Source organism: Sapajus apella, unplaced genomic scaffold (assembly GCF_009761245.1).
Source record: "Sapajus apella isolate SASKATOON/1434 unplaced genomic scaffold, GSC_monkey_1.0 scaffold33, whole genome shotgun sequence".
NCBI classification, from domain to species: domain Eukaryota; kingdom Metazoa; phylum Chordata; class Mammalia; order Primates; family Cebidae; genus Sapajus; species Sapajus apella.
This window is the reverse complement of record NW_022436973.1, coordinates 21,607,859-21,618,213: the sequence shown is the minus strand read 5'-3', so window position 1 is coordinate 21,618,213 and position 10,355 is coordinate 21,607,859.

Sequence of the window (10,355 nt, the reverse complement as noted above, 5' to 3'; positions counted from 1 at the left end):
ACACACACACACACACACACACACACACACACACACACACACACAGAGAACCTTAAGGACCAGCATCTTGTTACTCCAGATTTCTAGTGATGAAATTTGAATTCAGATCCACATGGATCTGTCCATGTGGTTTAAGCCTAAAAGCTCTGTAAGGATACACTGAAATGTCCCCATTCACACTGTCCCCAGTTACCTTAAGGAACAGTTAGTCATTTTGTTATCCTGGATTTCTAGTGGCAAAATTTGAATTCTATAGAATTGAAGGGGTGAGATGACAGGGAGAAGTTATGAGAAGCCATGTGAGCCCCTCTGGTCTAACTCTATCAGGTCCCCGCCATGGACATTTAGCGCCCTGCCTTTGATAGGACACGACATCCCCTTCCTTCTCCCAGGTGAGTGATTCATTGATTGAGATAGCCTCTCACTCTGTTGCCAGGCTGGAGTACAGTGGTGCAATCATGACTCACTGTAGCCTCAGACTCTTGGACTTAAATGATCCTCCTTCCTCAGGAGTAGCTGAGACTGCAGGCACTATGCCTGGCTAATTTTTATTTTTATTTTTTTGTAGAGACAGGACCTTGTTATTTTGCGCAGGCTGGTAGGTTGTGATGGAGATGTCTAACACACAGACACACCTACACACATGCTTACCTGCATCCACTTACACACACACACCTATGTGCAGATACCTCACAGGCATTTTGCTCTGCCAGGGTTGATCCGCCAGAAATCTTCATGAAGCTTAAATCAAGGGATTCATACCCACCTGCTGGCATAGCTGAAAAATTTCTAAGTATATATACAATTTTTTTTTTTTTTTGAGATGGAGTCTCAGTTGCCCAGGCTGAAGTGCAGTGGTACAATCCCAGCTTACTGCAACCTCCACCTCCCAGGCTCAAGCAATTCTCCTGCCTCAGCCTTCCAAGTAGCTGGGCTTATAGGCATGTACCCACGCCTGGCTAATTTTTCTATTTTTAGTGGAGATGGGGTTTCGCTGTGTTGGCCAGGCTGGTCCAAACTCCTGACCTCAGGTGATCCCCCTGCCTTGGACTCCCAACGTGCTGGGATTACAGGTGTGAGCCACCACGTCCAGCCTATATGTGAAAAATTTTATGAATAGAGGATCTGTTCATGTAGTTTAAGCCCAAAAGCTGTACACATGGATACACTGAAATGTTCTCATACTGTCCCCAGTCACTGTTGCCTCTCCCACAGCCCTGTGAGTATCCATTCCTAGAGGTAAGTCAGTATAAAAACACTTCTGCCTTCTTTTTATACCAAAGTGCCAAAGTATTCATCCTGCCCTGCATTTTGCTTGGTTTAGTTAACAATATATCTTGTAAGCCAGGTGCGGTGCTCACATCTGTAATCCTAGCACTTTAGGAGGCTGAGGCGGGTGGGTCACCTGAGGTCAGGAGTTCGAGACTAGCCTGGCCAACATGGTGAAACTCTGTCTCTACTGAAAGTATAAAAAATTAGCTGGATGTGGTGGTGCATGCCTGTAATCCCAGCTGTTTGGAAGGCTAGGAGAATCACTTGAACCCAGGAGGTGGAGGTTGCAGTGAGCCAAGATTGTACCATTGCACTTCAGCCGGGGCAACAAGAGCAAATTTGTCTCTCATATATTTATGACATCTTTCCATATATATATTTGGATATCTTCCCATAACAGTACATAAACAGACAATGTAAATTTGAACCTCACTTTGGGCAAAGCATGTCTGTCTCCTTCCTGGCCCAGGGTCACTTTATGGGAAGCCACCTTCTGTCACCTGTTACCTTCCATAACTCACAGTCTGCTTCTCAGTCCTCAGTTGATGGACTTCCCCACCCAATGCAGTGGGATGGAGACAAGCAGCCCCATCACATAAGTATCAGGGAAGAAAGTGATAAATAGATTCTCAGTGTACAGGCAGAGGAATTTTAAAGGACCCCATGGGGGTGAAAGGGCTAGAAATGTTTACTTGGTGACTGCACCTCCGGGAATTTCACAGGTGGGTAAGAGGGACGGAGAGAATATTCACTTAGTACGGATTGCCTGGCATGAGGCCATGTGGATGTGATACTGATTTGACAGTGATGCCAACTCAGTCTTGGGAGGGCAGTTTATTCCCGTGGGCAAATGAAACCTCAGAAAAGTTAAGTAACTTACCCAAGGTTGCTCAGTGGTGCTGAGACATGAGCTGAAGTCTGTCTGACCGTGTGGTGTAGGCTCTTTCTATTTATTGTATGATGAAAAGAAGAGGCTGGTGCCATCAAAAAAGCTTAAGGCCATTGCTGGAGAGAGTGGTTGTGGTATGACCACACTGGGAGACTGTGGCAGAGTCAGCTAAAACTGGCCACGTGCTTGCCAGCATTCCCACTCCTGCGTATACACCCAAGAGAAAGGCATGCAGATGCTCACCAAACATATATACCAACATGTCCACAGCAACATAGTTCCTAATAGCTAAAAACTGGAAACTGCCCAGATGTCCATCAACAGTAGAATGGATAAAATGCAGTGCACTCATACAGTGGAATACTATATAGCAATAAATAAAAGGAACAGATAATTTGCAACAACATGGATTAATCTCAAAAACGTTATGTTGGCAGGGTATGATGGCTCTTGTACTCCCAGCACTTTGGGAGGCCAAGGCAGGGGGATTGCTTGAGCCCAGGAGTTCAAGACCAGCCTGGGCAACTTGGCAAAACCCCATCTCCACAAAAAATACAGAAATTAGCTGGTTATGGTGGTGCATGCCTATAGTCTCAGCTACTGGGGAGGCTGAGGTGGGAGGATTGCTTGAGCACAGGAGGTTGAGGCTGCAGTGAGCTGTGATCATGCCACTGCACTCCAGCCTGAGCAACAGAGCAAGGTCCCATCTCAAAACAACAACAGCAACAACAACAACCGTCCCACCAAAACCATTATGTTGAATTAAAGAAACCAGAAAAAAGGCTATGTACTGTATGATTTCTTTTATGTGAAGTTCTAGAACTTGCAAAACTAATCTACTGTGTTAGAAATGAGGGGCTGGGGGTGGTGGCTGGGCAGGAGTGGGATGGGGGCACTTCCTGGGGTTACAGAAGTATTCCACATCTTGCTCTGGGTGGTGGTTGCTTGGGCATACACATTGGTAAAAATGCATCAAGTTATACGTAGAAGAAAGTTTCAGGAGTCTGAGAATGCCCACTCTCCATTCTCCCATTCCAAAACACGATCGTGTTGGCCCAGCTATTTTCCTCCTTGCAGCAGCAGAGATGACACATCTGAGAGCAGATAAAGGGAGGAGAGGCCCACTTAGGCCCCACTGGCTGCCTGGTGATAAGGAGTGACCTCAAATTCATATAGGATGTCACTGTTTACCAGCTCCATTGCCTGTACCCCCTTATCCTCTCTGCATCTGCAGCCACAAAAGGGAGGTTGGAATTGTTCCACAGCAGAGGAAATCGAGGTTCTCGGAAGGACCTTGGGGAGGCCATGCAAGGCCACTCAGCTTGGAGAGCACATGATCTCATGGGGAAGGGAGTAACCCTGGGAGGAAGCCGAAGGGGAGCCTTCGGACACACAGGCAGGGACAGGCACCAGAGGGGGCACTTCCTCCAGTGCGCTGCCTTCACATCAAATAATTGCATAATGTGGGTACCATTTATGATTGACAGTGCCAAAAACCAAACTTACTCAAGACAGATGAGCGATGAAGAGCAAGAGACATTCAGAAGCGAGGAGATATGACATACAGGGAACACAGGATGTGTTCCATGCTGTGATGAGGTTTCAAAATAGACCTGGCATTGATTGAAACCCACAGGGATCTATCAGGGTGACAAGTGTGGCATGCTCAGGCCAACACCCATGCCGATGGTTCCTATAAAATTCCCATTGCCTGGTAGAATTTCACGGGAGAGGAAAGTTCTTTCCTGAGCTAGGTTCTATGGAGGTTTGGTTGCATGGTTTCCTGTGGTAGGAACATCAGGGACTTCAGGGTCAAGGTGTTTAGTTGTGGCTTTGTGCAAACCTCAGAACTGTTTCCTCCAAGGGCCTGGGGTATTTGGCAGACACTGTCTCTTGCTGCCTTTGCTGCTGTGTGACAGGTGAGTAATGTGTTTTCTCCTATTTCTTGGGAGCTGTCTGGAGTGCTTGCCCCTCCTGCAAACAAATGTAGGGGTGAAGCACCTCTGGTTTGAGTCACCTGCACTTACCAGGTCCTGTTGGGGTGAGCTCAAGGGTAATCCCAAGGTGCAGTGGGAGGTAGCCTGCTGGCTTAGTTCTTGAGAATTCCCTGTCTAATTACTGGTCTGCCACACTTAATGGTAGTTACAGAAGTCTGTATTCTTTATAATGACTGGCTGGGCTGTTTGTTGAGTCTCCTTATTTGTGTAGGGTAATCAAGCCATCAACACGCAGGAAGAGTTGTTCTCTACTAAGGTGGCATCCAGGACATCTGATCTTATGTATTTAATATAAAAACGGGGTTGTTCACTGCCCTGTTTCATACTGTTCAGCTGGAGACTGATAGATACGAAAGTCTTCTCACTTCCCGTGATTCTAGCAGTAGTCGCTCAGCACTGATTTTGCCAGAACGTTCAAAGCCTGGATCTCTCTCAGGGAATGCAAAGTGTTAGACATGTTTTATTTCTGCAAACTCAGTGTTTGTGCAATTTTGATCTGTTGGATTGGGTCTTCCCTCTCCGTTTCCCTGCAGACCCAGACACTCCCTTTTGTCTTGGATCTGCTACCATCCCATTCCCATACGTGGTGGGGCACTAGGGGTTGCACAGTCGTCTTTCATCCCAAGTTCAAGGTCATGTGGCCACTTTATTATGCCTTGAAGCTCCTTCTTCTCATTTGTGAGCCTCCTGGGGTGTGCTTTCTGCTACTTGAGCCATTGTTTCCCTTTCCTTTGCTTAGATTAGTTTGGGTTAGACTTCTGTCACTTGTGATCAGTTTAGACTAATTAAAATTGGCTCCAGGGACTGGAGTTTACATTTGGTTTATCACTGGGTCTCTTTCTAATACCCTCAACTCTCGTGTCACCCCCCGTTTTGTTAAAGCCACTTGACATAATTCCAATCAGGGATCAGTCCACAGCTATGGCTGGGCCACCAACAGGTGCTGCTGGAAAAAAACAGAGCCACACCTGCTGGCCAAAGTAAAGTAAATAAAAGCAAAGCAAAGCAAATAACAGCACTGCCTGCAGAATCTTTCCAGGGGCTTAACATATTTATAGCAGCTCTGCGTCTTGCCAAATCTAATCTAACCTTAGTAAATGGTACCACCATTTGGCCCAGGGCAAACACCTGGGGCATCATCAGCTCCTCTTCTTTCACATTCCACATTTGATCATTGGCTTTGCCATCAGCGAATCTCGTTGGCTGTCCCTACAAAACACATCCTGAATCTGATGCCTTTGAGCCTCTTCACTGCTGCTCACATCTCTGCTGTGTATGGCTGCAACAGCCTCCTAAGTGGGGTCCCTTTTTCCACGCCTGCCCCTTTTAGCCTATCCTCTACACAGCAGCCGCGAGATCCTTTCAAAATATGAATCTAGCCAAGCCATTTCCCTGGTTCTTCATAACAACCATGCTGCTAAAGATCATAGGTGATTCCCAGCATCCTGTGTGATCAGTCTCCCGGGGTCGCACCTCCTCTCCACCCTCCCCTTCCCTTTGCCTTGGCTGTCGTCTTTAACTGAAATGCCCCCTGCTCTCCAGATATTCGGGAGGCTCTTTGCTGCTGCCTTCAGATCTCTACCCAGATGTCACTTCTTTGGGAAGACTTCCTTGAGCACCCCATTTTTACAGCCTCCCGCTCTCTCTGCTCCCTCACCCTGTTTCTTCATAATCCTCTTTCTTCCATGTTTTTGTTTTGGATGTTGGTTTATGTGTTTGTCTATTTTCCCTCAACCTCTGAATATAAGTTCTGTTTCACTTCTGCATGTCCAATGAGTCCAAAATAGTGCCTAGCATAATAGGTTATCGACAAATATTTGCAGAATGAATGAGCAAGGGATTGAAGAAGCCAAGATAAATGGTGCCAATCAGCAAATCCGGAGGACACCCCTCTCCACCATCATTTGCCAGCAGACAACTTGGTCTCTTGCTTCATAGTCAAAATAGAAGCCACCTGGAGGCAACTTCCTCACCCATTGACAGGCTCCCCAGCCTTCATGCCTGTCCTTCGGGGCCTCCCTGTGGACAGTGGGAGGTGAGGCTTCTGCCTCTCCTAGGCTGACCCTCCACCTGTGCTTCCCATGATACCTGAAGTGCAGGGATGTCGCCTTCTTTCCATCCGCCGTCTCTCTATGTCACCCTTTCTACCCGCATTTCAATATGCCCACGTCTTTCCCATCAGCCACCTTCCTCTGGTACCACCTTCCTGGGCCTCTCCTTCAGTCAAGCTGCACAGCAGCATTTTTGACACTTGCTTTGGCTACATCCTCACTACCCTGCACTAGCAGTTGTTGGTGAGGCTCTTCAAGCTGCAGACGGAGGCATAGGAAGGGCTGGACTGGCTCCCCTTCTCACTGTGGCTGGGCGGGGTAAGGGGGTACCCCGGCTTCCAGGATCTCTTGAAGGACAACTACTAGGGCTGATCCACATCCTCTGGCGCCATCTGCTGCCCAGACGGGAACACAGCCCTCTTGCTGCACCGAGAACGTGTCCTGGATTCTCCGTCAGCTTTTCTGAATTAAAACGTGAAATCATGGGAATGCCTTTAATTAATGTTGAATCAGCGAATGAAATAAGATTATAATATTCTACAGTATCATTTATTTTTCATTCTTAACAGTTTATTCTTAACAGTTGAGGGCTTATTGGCCCTCAAGATGAACTATTTACTTTTGTTCAATCGTTCACTCATTTTTATTTTATTTTATTTTATTTTATTTTGAGATGGAGTCTCGCTCTGTAGCCAGGCATGAGTGCAATGGCGCAATCTTGGCTCACTGAACCTCCACCTCCCAGGTTCAAGCAATTCTCCTGCTTCAGCCTCCCGAGTAGCTGGGACTACAGGTGTATGCCACCAAGCCCAGCTTATTTTTGTATTTTTAGTAGAGATGGGGTTTCATCATGTTGGCCAGGATGTCACTCATTTTTTTGTTCATCTATCAGACTTTTAATGATTTCCTATTGTATGCCAGGCTATATGCTAAGAAAACTTCATCATGCTTCAAGAAATACGTTTACTGGCAGGGCTTGGTGGCTCACACCTGGAATCCCAGCGCTTTGGGAGGCTGAGGCATGCAATCATGAGGTCAGGAGATTGAGACCATTCTGGCCAACATGGTGAAATCCTGTCTCTACTAAAAAAAAAAAAAAAAGAGCAAGGCATGGTGGCACATGCCTATAATCCCAGCTACTCCGGAGGCTGAGCCAGGGAAATCGCTTGAACCCAGAAGGCGGTGGTTGCAGTGAGCCGAGATCGTGCCACTGCACTCCAGCCTGGCAACAGAACAAGACTCGGTCAAAAAAATAATAAAAAAAGAAAGAAAAGAAAAGAAATAAGTTTACTAAATAAATAAATGTGTCCTTAGTTTGTTCCCCAAGGGAAGCTGGACTTACGGTTGTACTTGGAAGAGTTGTGTGTGTGGATTAAGTAATATGGGTGTGAGGAATAAGTCTTAGGTGTGGGTATAGCTTATATGTCCTGTTAAATCTGGCTTCCTCATGGGAACAAAATAAGATCTCATTAAAAAAATTAATAAACATGTTTATTGGAAGTATAATTGTGTATAATACACAGATCATAAGGCCAGGTGTGGTGGCTCACACCTGTAATCCCAGCACTTTGGGAGGTGGAGGCAGGTGGATCACCTGAGGTCAGGAGTTTGAGACCTTCCTGGCCAACATGGTGAAACCCCGTCTCTACTAAAATAAAAATAAAAATTAATGATTTCCTTTTGTATGCCAGGCTATATGCTGGGAAATCTTCATTATGCTTTATACACATGGATCACAAGTGTATAGCTTTATAAATTTTGAACCTACCTAAGTAACTGGCACCCAGATCAGGAAACAGAAGTGTCCTGTTGCCCTTCCAATCATAAGCCCTCTCCTCCCAAGGGTTACCATTATCTTGACTTCTAATGCTTTAGTTTAACTTGTGCTCACTTTTGTACTTCATGTAAACATGCCCCATTTGGTTTCTTTGTCTGATTTGCTTTCTTTAGCTTGTGTCTGTGAGGTTCATCCATGTTGTTTTGTTCAAGCATTTGTTCATCTTTACTGCTGGATCGTATGCCATTGTGCGATGTGCCATGATTTGTGTATCCTTTCTCCTGGTGATGGACATTGGAATTGTTTCAAGTTTTTGGCTATTAAAAACAGTGCAGCTGGCTGGGTGCAGAGGCTCATGCCTGTAATCTCAGCACTTTGGGAGGCCAAGGTGGGCGGATCACCAGGTCAGGAGTTTGAGACCAGCCTGGCCAATATGGTGAAAGCCTGTCTCTACTAAAAATACAAAAATTAACCAGGTGTGATGGCATGTGCCTGTAATCCCAGCTACTCAGGAGGCTGAGGCAGAAGAATTGCTTGAACCCAGGAGGTAGAGGTTGCAGTGAGGCAAGATCGAGCCACTACACTCCAGCCTGGGTGAGAGCGAGACTCCATCTCAAAAACAAACAAAACAAAACAAAAAACAGTGTAGTTACCAATATTCTAGTATTAGTCTTCTGGTGAATACACATATATATGTGTGTGTGTATATATATGTATTTCTCTTTTCTTTCTTTTCTTTTTTGAGATAGAGTCTCGCTCTGTCATCCAGGCTGTAGTACAGTGGCGTGATCTCGGCTCACTGCAAACTCCACTTCCTGGGTTCAAGTGATTCTCTTGCCTCAGCCTCCTGAGTAGCTGGGATTACAGGTGCCTGCCTCCAGGTCCAGCTAATTTTTGTATTTTTAGTAGAGCCCAGGTTTCACCATGATGGCCAGGCTGGTCTCAAACTCCTGACCTCAAATGATCCGGCTGCCTCAGCCTCCCAAAGTGCTGGGATTACAGGTGTGAGCCACCATGACTGGCCTGTTTATTTCTATTGGAGCTATACCTAGGAGAAGAATGGATGGGTCACGGAGTAGGAGTGGTTTAGCTTTGGAAGTTCAAGGTATAATGACTCCAACTTCCCACATTCCACACTAGCAGGAAGTATCAATTATTCCCTGGTTCTTCTCCAGGGGTACTGACTCTGAGTCATTAAGCATCTTAGTTCTCTTCTCCCTGAGAAAATTCAGCTGAGCCTCCTTCTAGTTAATCTTACGACAGCTGGTGGCTGGGAGTTCTGCAGCCCTCATTTCTATCAAAGTATCCTTGGAATGTTCTTGGGGCCACCACGGATACCAGTATGGCTAGGACCAAGCTTCAGTTGCCAAGGCTCAGTGAGCAGAGGCCCTGGGCCATTCCAGTGCTGGCTGCCAGGCCCTGTCTATTCCCATTCGGGTTGAATTGACCCTCCGTCTCCACTCTGGTCCTCGTTGCTTTTTGTCTACACTGTTGTTTTTCCAAGAGTGGTCCCCTGACCAGCAGCATCAGCATCTCCTGGGAGCTCAGTAGAAATGTAGAATATCAGGCTCCTCTTCTGACCTGAATCAGAATCTGCATTTTAACAAGATCTCCAGGTGATTTGTGTGTACATTGGGTCAATCTGTGCTAACTATAATACCTCACTAATAGTGAGGCTTAGCTGTGCCTCATGCTTTTCAGATGCAGGGGTTAATAATCTCCTTACATCCCTCCCTCCCTTCCTCATCCCTCTTGTCATACGTTTCTAGAGCTCACCTCCCAGGGAGAGTTTGCCCAACTTTAAGTTATTTTGCAGGCAGGTGTTAGGGCTTCCTCACAACCTGTGAGTGTTCCAGCGCTGGGGTGGCCTTCATTTTTTTCCCTATCTAGAGCCTTGCTCTTCTAAGTGCTTCAGTGGATCTGCAGCATTGGCCTCACCTGGGAGCTTGTTACAGCGTCAGAATCCCAGGCTCCATCCTCAGACCTGCTGGATCATAATGTAGGGCAGTTAAGCCCCCAAACAGGGGCTTAGCTGCTCTGCATTATGGGTTTTGGCTTTGCCCAGGAAAGAATTCAAGGGTGATCTGGTGGTGTTAGATGGCGACTTTCACTGAAGCGGCAGTGCACATCAGCAGCAGAGGCACTGCTCCCTGTGGGGCAGGGCCACCCCACAGTCAGTGTGCCACCCACAGTCAGTGTGCCCAGAGGAGCAACTCAGAGGCTGTTCTGCAGTCATGTTTATACCAACTTTTAATTACATGCAAATTAAGGGGTGGATTTTGCAGACATTTTTAGGAAAAGGGTGGCAACTTCTGGATTGTCAGATGGTTGCCATGGAAAGGGGTGGTAACATTCAGGTGTTGCCATGG